This window comes from Bufo bufo, chromosome 3 (genome assembly GCF_905171765.1).
Source record: "Bufo bufo chromosome 3, aBufBuf1.1, whole genome shotgun sequence".
Taxonomy (NCBI): Eukaryota; Metazoa; Chordata; class Amphibia; order Anura; family Bufonidae; genus Bufo; species Bufo bufo.
This window is the reverse complement of record NC_053391.1, coordinates 523,102,995-523,115,259: the sequence shown is the minus strand read 5'-3', so window position 1 is coordinate 523,115,259 and position 12,265 is coordinate 523,102,995.

Below are 12,265 nucleotides of genomic sequence, written 5' to 3'. Positions count from 1 at the left end.
GAGACAAATATGTCGCCAAATCCCATTTTCTTCAAAGTTGCCATTAAAAAGGGCCATTCTATAGTATTGAAAGCTTTTGCGGCATCTATAGTTAGGATCATTCTCTCGCCGCTATTTGTGGGTTCCACTTGGATGTTCACAAAATACCTCATAATATTTTCATTTGTGGTTTTGCCCGGCATGAATCCCGCCTGGTCCTCATGCACAAGCCCTGACATTACCCCCCCCAAGCCTAGCTGCCAGAATCTTTGCTAATATTTTATTATCTGTATTAATCAGTGAGATGAGGCGATATGAATCTGGTAAAATTTGATCTTTCCCGGGTTTTAAGATAAGTGTGATTAAGGCCTCCCTCAAGGAGTCCGGCAATTTACCTGACTCTCTCGGTGCTGTCCACATATTTAGTAGTTTCGGAATCATTATTTCTCTATATTGGGCATACACTTCAAACGGGATACCATCTATACCTGGTGTCTTATTCTTAGTTATCTTTGTTAGTATTTTATCCACTACTTAAAGGTCTATTGGGGTTTCCAAGCTTTCCCTTTGGTTTGGGGTTAAGGTAGTGATAGTAATTTTATCCAAAAACTGTTGTATTTGCGCCATATTTTTATTTATTTTACTACTATATATAGCAGGGTTACTCAACTGGCGGACAGCGGTCCAAATACGGACCGCGGCCGCCAGTTGTCCGGACCCTGGCCATCCTTCAGAGCGCTCCTCCTCTCCTGCACACTGTACCGTGCAGGAGGAGGAGCTTACTGGCGCACTTCCTCCTGTCCCACGGGCGCAGTGAGAGACGGCTCCCTCCACATGCAGGCACCAGCGCTTTCATCCGGCACCTGCACGTGGAGGGAGCTTTCTCCCTCAGTGCGCTCACAGGTCCCTCCTCCCCTGCAGCAGCGGAAGCACGTAAGGGAGCTTCAAGCTCCAAAGCACACTTACGTGCTGCTGGAGAGGGGAAGGACATCACCACTGCCACCAATGAAATAATTGTCACATTTGGGAAGGAAGGGGGACGTGGAGAGGCAGGAACACGTCACTGACTGCAGGAAAGGACTCCAGTCAGTGTCGTGTTCCCATCTCTCATGGGCCATCTTCTTTAAAATTAAAGGTAACCTGATTAAATAAAGTGATAAAGCCCCATCAAACCATGATAGTTTTGTTCTGCATCCAATTCCCATTATTGGAGCATTGGATGCGGACCCCTTAGTTTCAATGGAGCGGAAAAAGATGCAGACAGCACACAGTGTGCTGTCTGCATCTCTTGTGGCCCCATTGTAATTAAGGGGCCGCATCCAATCCCCCAATAATGGGTATTAGATGCGGAACAAAACTATCATATGTCTGTTCTGTGGCTTGGGTTGCCACCCGGCCAGTAGTTCACCAGCAAGGCTGGTATTTTAGTTCCCTTGCCGGTGCCAGAATTTTCCTGTAAGGACTGTTAGGGTACTTTCACACTTGCAGCAGGACGGATCCGACAGGCTGTTCACCCTGTCAGATCCGTCCTGCCGCTAATTCGCCGGACTGCCACTCCCCATTGACTTTAGCGGTAGTGGAGCTACGGCGCAGCATGGCAGTGCATGGCGTGAGGCCGCCAGACGAAAAAGTCAGACATGTAGTACTTTTAATCTGGCGGCCTCTCACCGTGCTGCGCCGTAGCTCTGCCCCCATCCCCATTATAGTCGATGGGCACAGAGCAGCGGCACGGCGAAGTAGTGGCAAGATAGATCTGACAGGGTGAGCAGCCTGTCAGATCCATCCTGCTGCAAGTGTGAAAATACCCTTACTAATGAGCGCTTCCATCATGGAACGCCCATTAGTACAGCCTTTACCTCCACCGCTACTTGTGCTAGTAAAAAAATAAATAAAATTACGGTACCTCCACCTCCATTTGCTCACGCTGTGGAGAACACTCCCTGCTGACTAGAAGCTCAGGACAGGACCTACAAGACGTCATCACGTTGGAGCACCGGTCCTGAGCTTGCAGTCAGCAGCGAATGTTCACCGCAGCCAGGTGAATGCTATTTTATTTTATTTTTTTGCAAAAGCAGAGAAGGGGGCACTAATGGGGACATTATTCTTACTGGGGGCATTATTCTTACTGGGGCACTAATGTAGCCATTACTAATTCTGGGACTTACCCGGGGCGCTCCACTATAACGTCAGAGCGCCCCATGCGCATGGATCACATGATCGCATGGCATCTTTACTGTTGGCGTTCTGCTCAGACCTTCACCTGACTGCAGACCCAGGTATGTGGACCTTTAATAAAACTAGTTGAGTACCCCTGATATATAGCCTCAAAATATTCCTTAAGTAGTTCTATTTTAGCCATTTGTTCAATAGTTTTATGTCCTAATTTGTCTACTAGGCAATGAATATAGTTATTTTTTTTATTTGTGCCGCCACCAGGGCCGCTAGCTTTTTACCCAGTATATGTGCATAGATGTAATTATCCCTCACATAATTTTCTTTTTGTTGTTCAGCCTGCAGAAACAATTTATCTTCCATTTTAGTGACTCTATCCATCCATTCTTTGCAATTTGCTTCTACAGGGTGTTCAACATATTTTTTTTTCATGCCTTTCCGCCTCATGTTCTAATACTAATAGTTTCTTCCTTAAACTTTTATCATCTGATAACGTATATTTTGTAATAATCCCTCTAATAAAGGCCTTTGCAGCTTCCCAAACCATGTTATTTGCTGCTGAACCCTCATTTATATCAAAATATTCCCTAATCTCTTTCAAAACCTTATCGTGTATGCCCATTATATTTATTCAACCTACATTTATATTCATCCCTCTTATTTATTTATTTTCCTCCCTTTTTATATTTATATTTATGGGGTTGTGATCTGAAATCCCGCGTTGACCGTACTTGACTCGTTCAATATCCAGTGTACCTTTATTGTTAGTGAAGACTAAATCAATCCGTGATAGACTCCTGTGTGCTTTAGAAAAACATGAATATTTCTTTAGCTTCGGGTGCATTACCCTCCAAATATCAGTCCAACCCAACTCTTCTCTTCATAGTTTTTAGTTTAGTGCCCGTGTACTTTCCCTGTGTATTACCTATTCTACATCTATCTATATTACCATCCATTACATTATTGAAATCTCCTGTTACCAAAAGTAGTTTATCCCCTGCATTGATCGCGAGATCATGGATTTTTAATAGGACATCTGTTTTAAAAGGTGGCGGTATATAGACATTTGCTATCAACCATGCTTTTCCTTCTAGTATACAGTCCATGAGGACATAGCAACCTTGTGTATCTATCACAGTTTTAATCACTTTAATGTCGATGTCTCGATGTATTAATATCCTCACCCCTCTCGCGTATGATGAATAAACTGAATGGAAGGCATGCTGCATACATGGTCTAGTTACCCCTCCTTTCGTCTCGTTTGTCAGATGTGATTCTTGTAGACAAATTATGGCCAGTTGTGCCATTTGGATTGCATCAAACACAGCAACTCTCTTTACGCCCCTACTCAAGCCCCTAATATTCCATGAGATTATTCTCATAAAGGCTGATTAATGTTGACTATCTCTTACCAGATGTATTATAGTTTGAAGAGAAGGGGGGAGGGGGCAGGGAAGAGGGGGAGGAGGGAACACGCCGGGGCGAGAGAAGGGAGAGACAAAAAAAAAAAAGAAGAAGAACACACAAGCAGCTAAGACAATCCCTGTCCCACCTTTGCAAAATGACCCAGAATGGCATCTAGCCCTGGCTCTCTTCCTTAGCATTACTCCCTCCCAGCCCCTCCCCAGCCCATTTTTCACCTCAGCTTTTTATTTTTTCTCTAATCCATTCACCCGCCGCCTCTGCAGTATCAAAGAACCAGGTTCTATTTTCCCGTTCAACCCGTAGCTTAGCTGGAAACATCGTTGAATACTTTACATTATGTAAACACAACTTTTTTTTATATCAATGAACTGACTCCTTTCCCTTACCGTTTCCCTAGCATAGTCAGGAAATAGCATAACTGCTGCACCCTCACACTCCAGACTCCCTTTCTTCCTGGACCTACATGCTATCTCCTCATTGTCCCTTACTGATAATAGATTAATGATTATTAATCTCGGTCTTGTTCTAGGAGGGGGTAGTTTCGCCGGCAATCTATAGGCCCTTTCCACAAAATTTTGGTGGTCTGAGATATCTTGGCACAGTTGTTCTCTCAGCCAAGTTTGTATATAGTCGCAAAGATCTCGTCCTTCTACCCCCTCTGGGATCCCTAAGCATCTCAAATTTGCCCTTCGGGACCAATTTTTTAAATCAAATAATTTGTTTTTTAGTTCTCTATTCTCTTCCTTTAGGGTGTTTTTCTCCTTAACCGTTATCTGTAAGAGGTCCACTGAGTCCGATATTCTTTTCTCTGCCTCTGTCAGCCTATCTTTATATTTTTGTAAATCCGTTCTTAAGAGCCCAACCACCTCCTTAATATTTCCAATCTGAAGTGAGAGGTCTTTTATTTTCCAGACTACAGTTCTTTATTTCTTGGAATATGTCTTGCAAGCTAGGCGCCTGCTCCCCTTTATTAGAATTACATTCATCCGCCTCTTTTATCTGATTAGTACCTCTATTTCCAGTCTGGAGACCCTCATCAGAAGTTTTCAGATTAATATTTCCACCGACCCAAAGAGTTCCCCCTCTGGGTCTTGGGGTGTATCATCTTTTTTTTTCTTAGGGGGAGACATCTGACTTCTCATATTAGTCAAAAGTTGTTGCTTAGTCCTTTCTGTTTTTTTTAAGCATTGGGGAAATTGAAGTGTTTAATTCCAGTTGCCCCCGCCCCTTTTTCCTGGCCCCCTGTCTGGCCATCTTTACCTTGCGTAGCTGACCAAATCGAAAACTGTCCAACAGTAAAAAGGCCAAGCATGTAGATTCCTCCCACCATCCCAACAATTAGTACCCTAGTAGCCTAACTTACAGTAAAGGTATTCAGCATATTACATTGGCACAGTATTCTTAATGTCCACGTCCTTCTGCCCTCATGCAGGTATCCCTCACTCTGGCCGTCTGCCCACAAACTTAGACCAGTTATACATTAGAAGGTGTATTGCTCTGTTAGAAGCGAGCCACTCTTTCTTCATCTATTGGGCAGCCGGTCACAGAAGGCGCAGACAAGCTACCTATGCAAACAGGGGGGGGGGGGGAGGCTGCATTTATATGTGTATAGCAGTCCTGATCACAATCTGTTCAATGCATCGAACACACCTAAACATTCAGACCAATTAGCAGTATTTCCAGTTGGTATAGTGGCACGATTGGCCAACTCAAAAATCAAGCTCGTCCATTGGTGACATCTATGTTGCAGCTCTACAATATTATGCGGTGATCAGTGAATAGATTAATTCATGCCACACTATTAGTATAATTAATATAATTAGCACAAGTGGATTTGCATTCCAATTCATGTAATTAGTACCCTTATAATCACAAGCCCATTAGTATGGTTAGGCTACTTTCACACGGATCCGTCAATAAACTGACTAAACGGAGACAAACGGAAGCCATTCAGACGGATCCGTTCAAACGGATCCATCTGTATTGCGGATCCGTTTGTCACGTTCGTTTCCGTTTTGCCATCCGTTTAGCGGATCCGTTTTGGAATGAGTAGCATCTCTAGGTTCCATCTTCATGTATTCAGATCCCCAGGGTTGTAATGCTCCTATATTTCTCCAGGGCTATCTTGTTGAAATTCAAAGTTGGTCCGGCTTTGATAATGGACCACACCTTTCGGACTCTTGTACACGACTACATGACCTTAAAGATGTATAGTGTTCGTTAGCGGGCCATATGTCCCTGATCGTGCGTATGGGATTACAGAGCATCATGATGCTGACCATGTTGTGCCGCAAACTGGGCTATTGTCCCGCACTCATATGATCTATTAGTGCAAGACTATATCCCCGCGGGCAGCTCGACTTGCACAGAATCACTGTACACTATGATGCTGTGTACTCTCGTGCGCACGATCAATGCCACTACGGGACATATGGCCCACTCAGGGACCGTATGTCTCTTGGGGCATACAGTCGTGTGCAAGAGGCCTTAAAGGGGTTTTCTCATCTCATACAATGGGGGCATACCACTAAGATATGCCCACATTGTCTTATAGGTGCGGGTCCCACCGCTGGTACCCTAACATATATTGAGAACAGAGCCAAGAAAGTGGATGAGGTCGCACTGCGCCGCCGCCCTCCATTCATTTATGTGGGAGAGGCGGGGATTAGCGCTTGGTGGTGGACGTACCACGGGAAATTTGTTGTCCTCCAGCCACAGTGCTCCCCGCTCCGTTCTCGATATAGGTGCGGGTCCTACCAATGTTACCCACACCTATCAGACAATGGGGGCATATTCAAGCGAAATCCCCCCATTGTCTATGTGAATACCCCTTTAAAAACTGTATGTCCCTTGCGTGTCCCTTGTGGTAATCACACTAGTTATATTAGAGCGTCATCGGGAAATCATTAAACGGTAAAATTACAATTTATTAATGAATTCCTGATGATGCTGATGGACTGTGACTCCCACAAGGGCTCATATGAAAGGGCACAAGATTGAACAATGAACAAGCATTTGCTTGTTCATGTGCCAATCATAGGGTCTACGATCAATAAAGAGCCAAAAGATAGCTCAATATTGATGGTCATGTTAATTACAACATCGGCACTAATGCTGTTTTGATATAAAAACTACCAAGGGTGTTATAATAAACGCACAGTAGTGAGACTAGGGTAGTTTTTATTTCAAAACAGCTGTAGTGCCAAGGTTACCCTGTACAGGACAATAAAAAGACAGACACAGTTTGTATAGTAAACTATAAATAATGTGGGGGATTCAGTCAGCACAACCCTGTATGCAGGTGCACATCGCTATGGCGAAATACACATACAAACGCAAAAACACTAATGCAATAGCACTCTGCAACCAGCACTCTGCCCTGCCTCTATGCTGGATGTTGAATGAGGCATTGGTGTACATTTTGGCCAAAGCGTAATAAGCCACTCACCACGTCAAGGTCGCCTCTATGAGTGGTCCCTAACACTAGTTCCTACCTGTTTATGGGCCATGATAGCCGCACAAAATCCAGGGAGCGCAGGTACAGCATTCACGCCAGGCACACTCTACTTTTAACCCCGTCCGGTGCCGTGACAGCTTTCATCGGAAAATACTGGGCAGGAGAAGAATAAGAAACAGAAGGTAACACATGCTCGGGGGGGTGGGAAGGGAAGGGTTGGCGGTACTGGCCACTGGAGTGGGATGGGGGGTAGGTGTGGGATGGGGGATAGGTGTGGGATGGGGGTGGGGGTGGGGGTTGGGGGCGGTGCATAATTTTCCATGACCCGTTCTCTAGCATGATCTTGAACTCATGCAACTGCTCGGGCGTCATTGAGTCCATCAAACTGATCATGCTTAGCCCATAATGGTAGTTTGGGCTGCGTTGAAACACCGACTCCGCCCCCTTCCAGCGGCGAATCAAGTCAGCACCAAACTCCATCTGATGTTGGGCAAAACCTTCTAGAGCGTCAGAAACGACCTCTACAAGGTTCGCATAATCAGCTCGATTTGGCCTACCGGATCTCTGCCCGCTAACCAGGGCTCTCAAATTTTGGCGAAAACCTAAGAGCCTCTGTTGAGCGGAGGGATTCGGTAGGGGACCCGGATTATCCTGAGCCGATACATGAGGGACAGGAGGGCTGGCGCTGGCGATCTGTTCCGGTTCCGCCTCAGGAGGTTGTTCAGGCTCCCGAGTGCTGGTGGCAGTTCTGTAGGAAAAAAATAATGAAACTTAGGAATTGTTCTTTAAATAAAACATCCATGTTCTATGCTATGTCTAACGTATACCATAGGGGGCTGGCCAAAACAGGGGAGCCAAGCGCTCCGCTGTCTCAAACAGCCCCTTACACTCAGACGGAGAGAACAGTTGCCCCTCTGACTGTAGGGGACTGGCCAAAACAGGGGAGCCAAACACTCCGCTGTCTCAGACAGCCCCTTACACTCAGAAGGAGAGAACAGTTGTCCCTCTGACTATAGGGGGCTGGCCAAAACAGGGGAGCCAAACGCTCCGCTGTCTCAGACAGCCCCTTACACTCAGACGGAGAGAACAGTTGCCCCTCTGACTGTAGGGGAATGGCCAAAACAGGGGAGCCAAACACTCCGCTGTCTCAGACAGCCCCTTACACTCAGACGGACTGTAGGGGGCTGGCCAAAACAGGGGAGCCAAACGCTCCGCTGTCTCAGACAGCCCCTTTACAAAACAAATGTTTAACAGTTGTTAAAAATATTTACCTTCTTGGTGCCATCGCCTTTCGTAGGAACCCCAGGGCCGCCGTATGGATGTATGGGGTCCCTGAGGTTCCTCCGGAGACACCCGGGGCCTGAACCTCCTTGTTATAATCCCTCCTGAAGCGGTCCCGGATAGATAGCCAATGCGTTGTAACCTGTTTGACTATACAAAAAAAAACATAAAAAATTAAATCAGCATGATGAAAGGAAAAGAACAATATTAATGTATTAAAATACATATTGTTTTACTTACCATATTTTTCCTGAGCCGCCGCATTTAGATCCCCCCAGGTCTCAAAAACTTCGGCACAGATGTCCCTCCAGAGCCGCTGGGTACGATGATGATCAGCGTGGTGGCAGTCGGAGTGGTCCCATAATGCTGGACGCGCCTCCACCAGTTGGATGAGGAGCAGGTTATCTATGGTAGAAACCCCGAACTCCTCATCTTCCCTGGTGGAGCCTACGGAACCCTGAAAAAAAGGGAATACAAAATTAAATGAAAATCCTAATACAAAATGCAAATTAAAACTACTTAATTCAAGACTTACACGTCTACGACCGCCACGCTCATTCCCGCGGACTCTGGAGGCGACTGGAGGATCCTCGCTGGCGGCTCTAGGTGCAGATTGATGAAACAAAATTTTTTTTTTTGGAAAAAGAATGTATTTAAATAAAAAAAAAAAAGTGATATCTATCTATATATATATATATATATATATACTTACTTCTTGACAGCCCCGGTCCGGGTTTGGTCCACCTCCCCTGGATGCTGGCAATTCCAGCACTGGAGCCCCGGCAGGTGAGCCGCCCACATCGGGAGAGCCCTCCTCTGATGATGAAGAAATCTATAATAAGAGCACATACTGATTAATGCAACGAATCAAACAGTACAAACTCCAAGTGTTGATTTTATACTTACCGGCCACTCAATACACCGGCGCCTTCTGGGTGGGTTTCTCCAGTCTATTTTTGTCTTCTTTGATGACATCTGTACGCAACAGAATACCAGACAAAATGAAGATAACGTTAAAGGAACTTGTTTAGAGCACTATTTCCACATATATCAACAATTTTTTGAATTTTTTTTTTAATACTTACTTTTTAAAATATAGATTGGTGCTTGCCCACCGCAGAACTTTCTTTATATTTCAAATTTTTTTAAATTTTTTTTGGAACGACCCTAATAATAAAATTATTAAAAAAATTTATCCGACAGGAGCCATAATCCCCCCAAGTGCCATAAACACCCCCAGAGACAGCAGCCCCGCATAGTGCCAGCAGCCCCACATAGTGCCAGCAGCCCCCCACAGTGCCCTCAGCCCCCCCAATGCCAGCAGCCCCCACAGTTCCAGCTACACATACCCCCGCAGTGCCGGAAGAACCGCACAGTTCCAGTAACAAACACCCCCGCAGTGCCAGAAGCACTGCATGCACAGTTCCAGACACAAACACCCCCGCAGTGCCAGCAGACCCCCAAATTCCAGCCACACACACCCGCGCAGTGCCAGCAGCAACCACAGTTCCAGCCACAAAAACCCCTGCAGTGCCAGAAGCACTGCATGCACAGTTCCAGACACAAACACCCCCGCAGTGCCAGCAGACCCCCCAATTCCAGCCACAAACACCCCCGCAGTGCCAGCAGCAACCACAGTTTCAGCCACAAACACCCCCGCAGTGCCAGCAGCACCCACAGTTCCAGCCACAAACATAATCGCAGTGCCAGCAGACCCCCCCAGTTCCAGCCGGACCCCCCCCGCGCAGGGCCATCAGCCCCCCCAGTGCCAGAAGCCCCCCATAAAGGCAGCCTCCACCACCAGTGCCAGCAGCCCCCACTGTTCCAGACACACACACCCCTTCCCAAGTGCCAGCAACCCCCCCCCCCCAGAAATAGATAGATAGATAGATAGATAGATAGATAGATAGATAGATAGATAGATAGATAGATAGAAAAAAAAGAAAGATAGACAAACAGACAAAACTTCATATACTTACCAGTCTCATCAAGTCGATAATCCAAAATGGCCGATGATGAGGGGGAGGGACAGGAAGTTACTGGGCATGCGCAGAGATGTGAACGGTTTCTAACGGATCCGTGTCAAAGCGGAGCCAGGGCAAACGGATCCGTCGCCATTGACTTTCACTGTAAGTCTGGACGGATCCGTTTGGCTCCGCACGGCCAGGCGGACACGAAAACGCTGCAAGCTGCGTTCGGGTGTCCGCCTGCTGAGCGGAGCGGAGGCTGAACGCTGCCAGACTGATGCATTCTGAGCGGATCTGCATCCACTCAGAATGCATTGGGGCTCTACGGATCCGTTCGGGGCCGCTTGTGAGAGCCTTCAAACGGAGCTCACAAGCGGAACCCCGAACGCAAGTGTGAAAGTAGCCTTAGAAGTAGATTCTCTGTTTATTCTGGTATATTAGGTGGCTTATAATAAACTCCTATTTGTATTTTATTATTGTTTTTGGCTCCATGTTTTTCTACCCACAGTGACTCCACATGTTCATGTCCCTCAGTTATATCTTCCCAGAGTGTTGGCTTTAAACAGGACTTTACATAAAGGCAGACCCCTCCCCCTCTCCGGTTTTGACAATCCTTTGTAAACAGACTGTAACCCTGTGTGTTAACCGCCCAGTCATAGCTATCATCCAGCCATGTCTCAGTTATTCCCACTATGTCATAGTCCTCCTCACACATCACTCATTCCAGATCCCCAGTTTTATTAGTCAGGCTTCTGGCATTAGTATACATACAATTGAGAGGTTTATGTATATTTTTCACCCTACACCTTTCCTTATGAGCTGTTCTAGTCCCTCCTTCCATTCCTCCCCAGTTCCATTACCTGGCCCCAGGTCTCTATAGTGCACTATCTTCCCCTCCTATAATTACCCTCCCCCCCAGTACCTAGTTTAAACACCCCTCCAACCTTCTAACCATCTTCTCCCCCAAAACACCCAAAACAGCTGCACCTGAAAGAGCAAGGGAACCTCCCCTGTCTAGCTATTGGCAGTATGCAAAGCAATTATAGTGTTTTCATGAATTTCTATGGCAGCTGAGAGCCTTACAAATGTCCCCAGGCCTGCCACCAGTATTTATCTATTAGGTCATGCCAGACGTTTAGCCTTAGGCCTCATGCACACGACCGTATTTTTTTGCGGTCCGCAAAACGGGGTTCCGTTTTCCCGTGATCCGTGACCGTTTTTTCGTCCGTGGGTCTTCCTTGATTTTTGGAGGATCCACGGACATGAAAAAAAAGTCGTTTTGGTGTCCGCCTGGCCGTGCGGAGCCAAACGGATCCGTCCTGAATTACAATGCAAGTCAATGGGGACGGATCCGTTTGACGTTGACACAATATGGTGCCATTTCAAACGGATCCGTCCCCATTGACTTTCAATGTAAAGTCTGGAGTCCCTTTTATACCATCAGATCGGAGTTTTCTCCAATCCGATGGTATATTTTAACTTGAAGCGTCCCCATCACCATGGGAACGCCTCTATGTTAGAATATACTGTCGGATATGAGTGAGATCGTGAAACCTCATTTCCGACAGTATATTCTAACACAGAGGCGTTCCCATGGTGATGGGGACGCTTCTAGTTAGAATATACTACAAACTGTGTACATGACTGCCCCCTGCTGCCTAGCAGCATCCGATCTCTTACAGGGGGCCGTGATCAGCACAATTAACCCCTTAGGTGCCGCACCTGAAGGGGTTAATTGTACTATCATATCCCCCTGTAAGAGATCAGGGCTGCCAGGCAGCAGGGGGCAGACCCCCCCCTCCCCAGTTTGAATATCATTGGTGGCCAGTGCGGCCCCCCCCCCCCCTCCTCCCTCTATTGTAATAATTCGTTGGTGGCACAGTGTGCCCCCCCCCCCCCTTCCTCCCTCTATTGTAATAAATCGTTGGTGGCACAGTGTGCGCCCCCCATTGGCCCCCCCTCCCTCTATAGCATTAACAACATT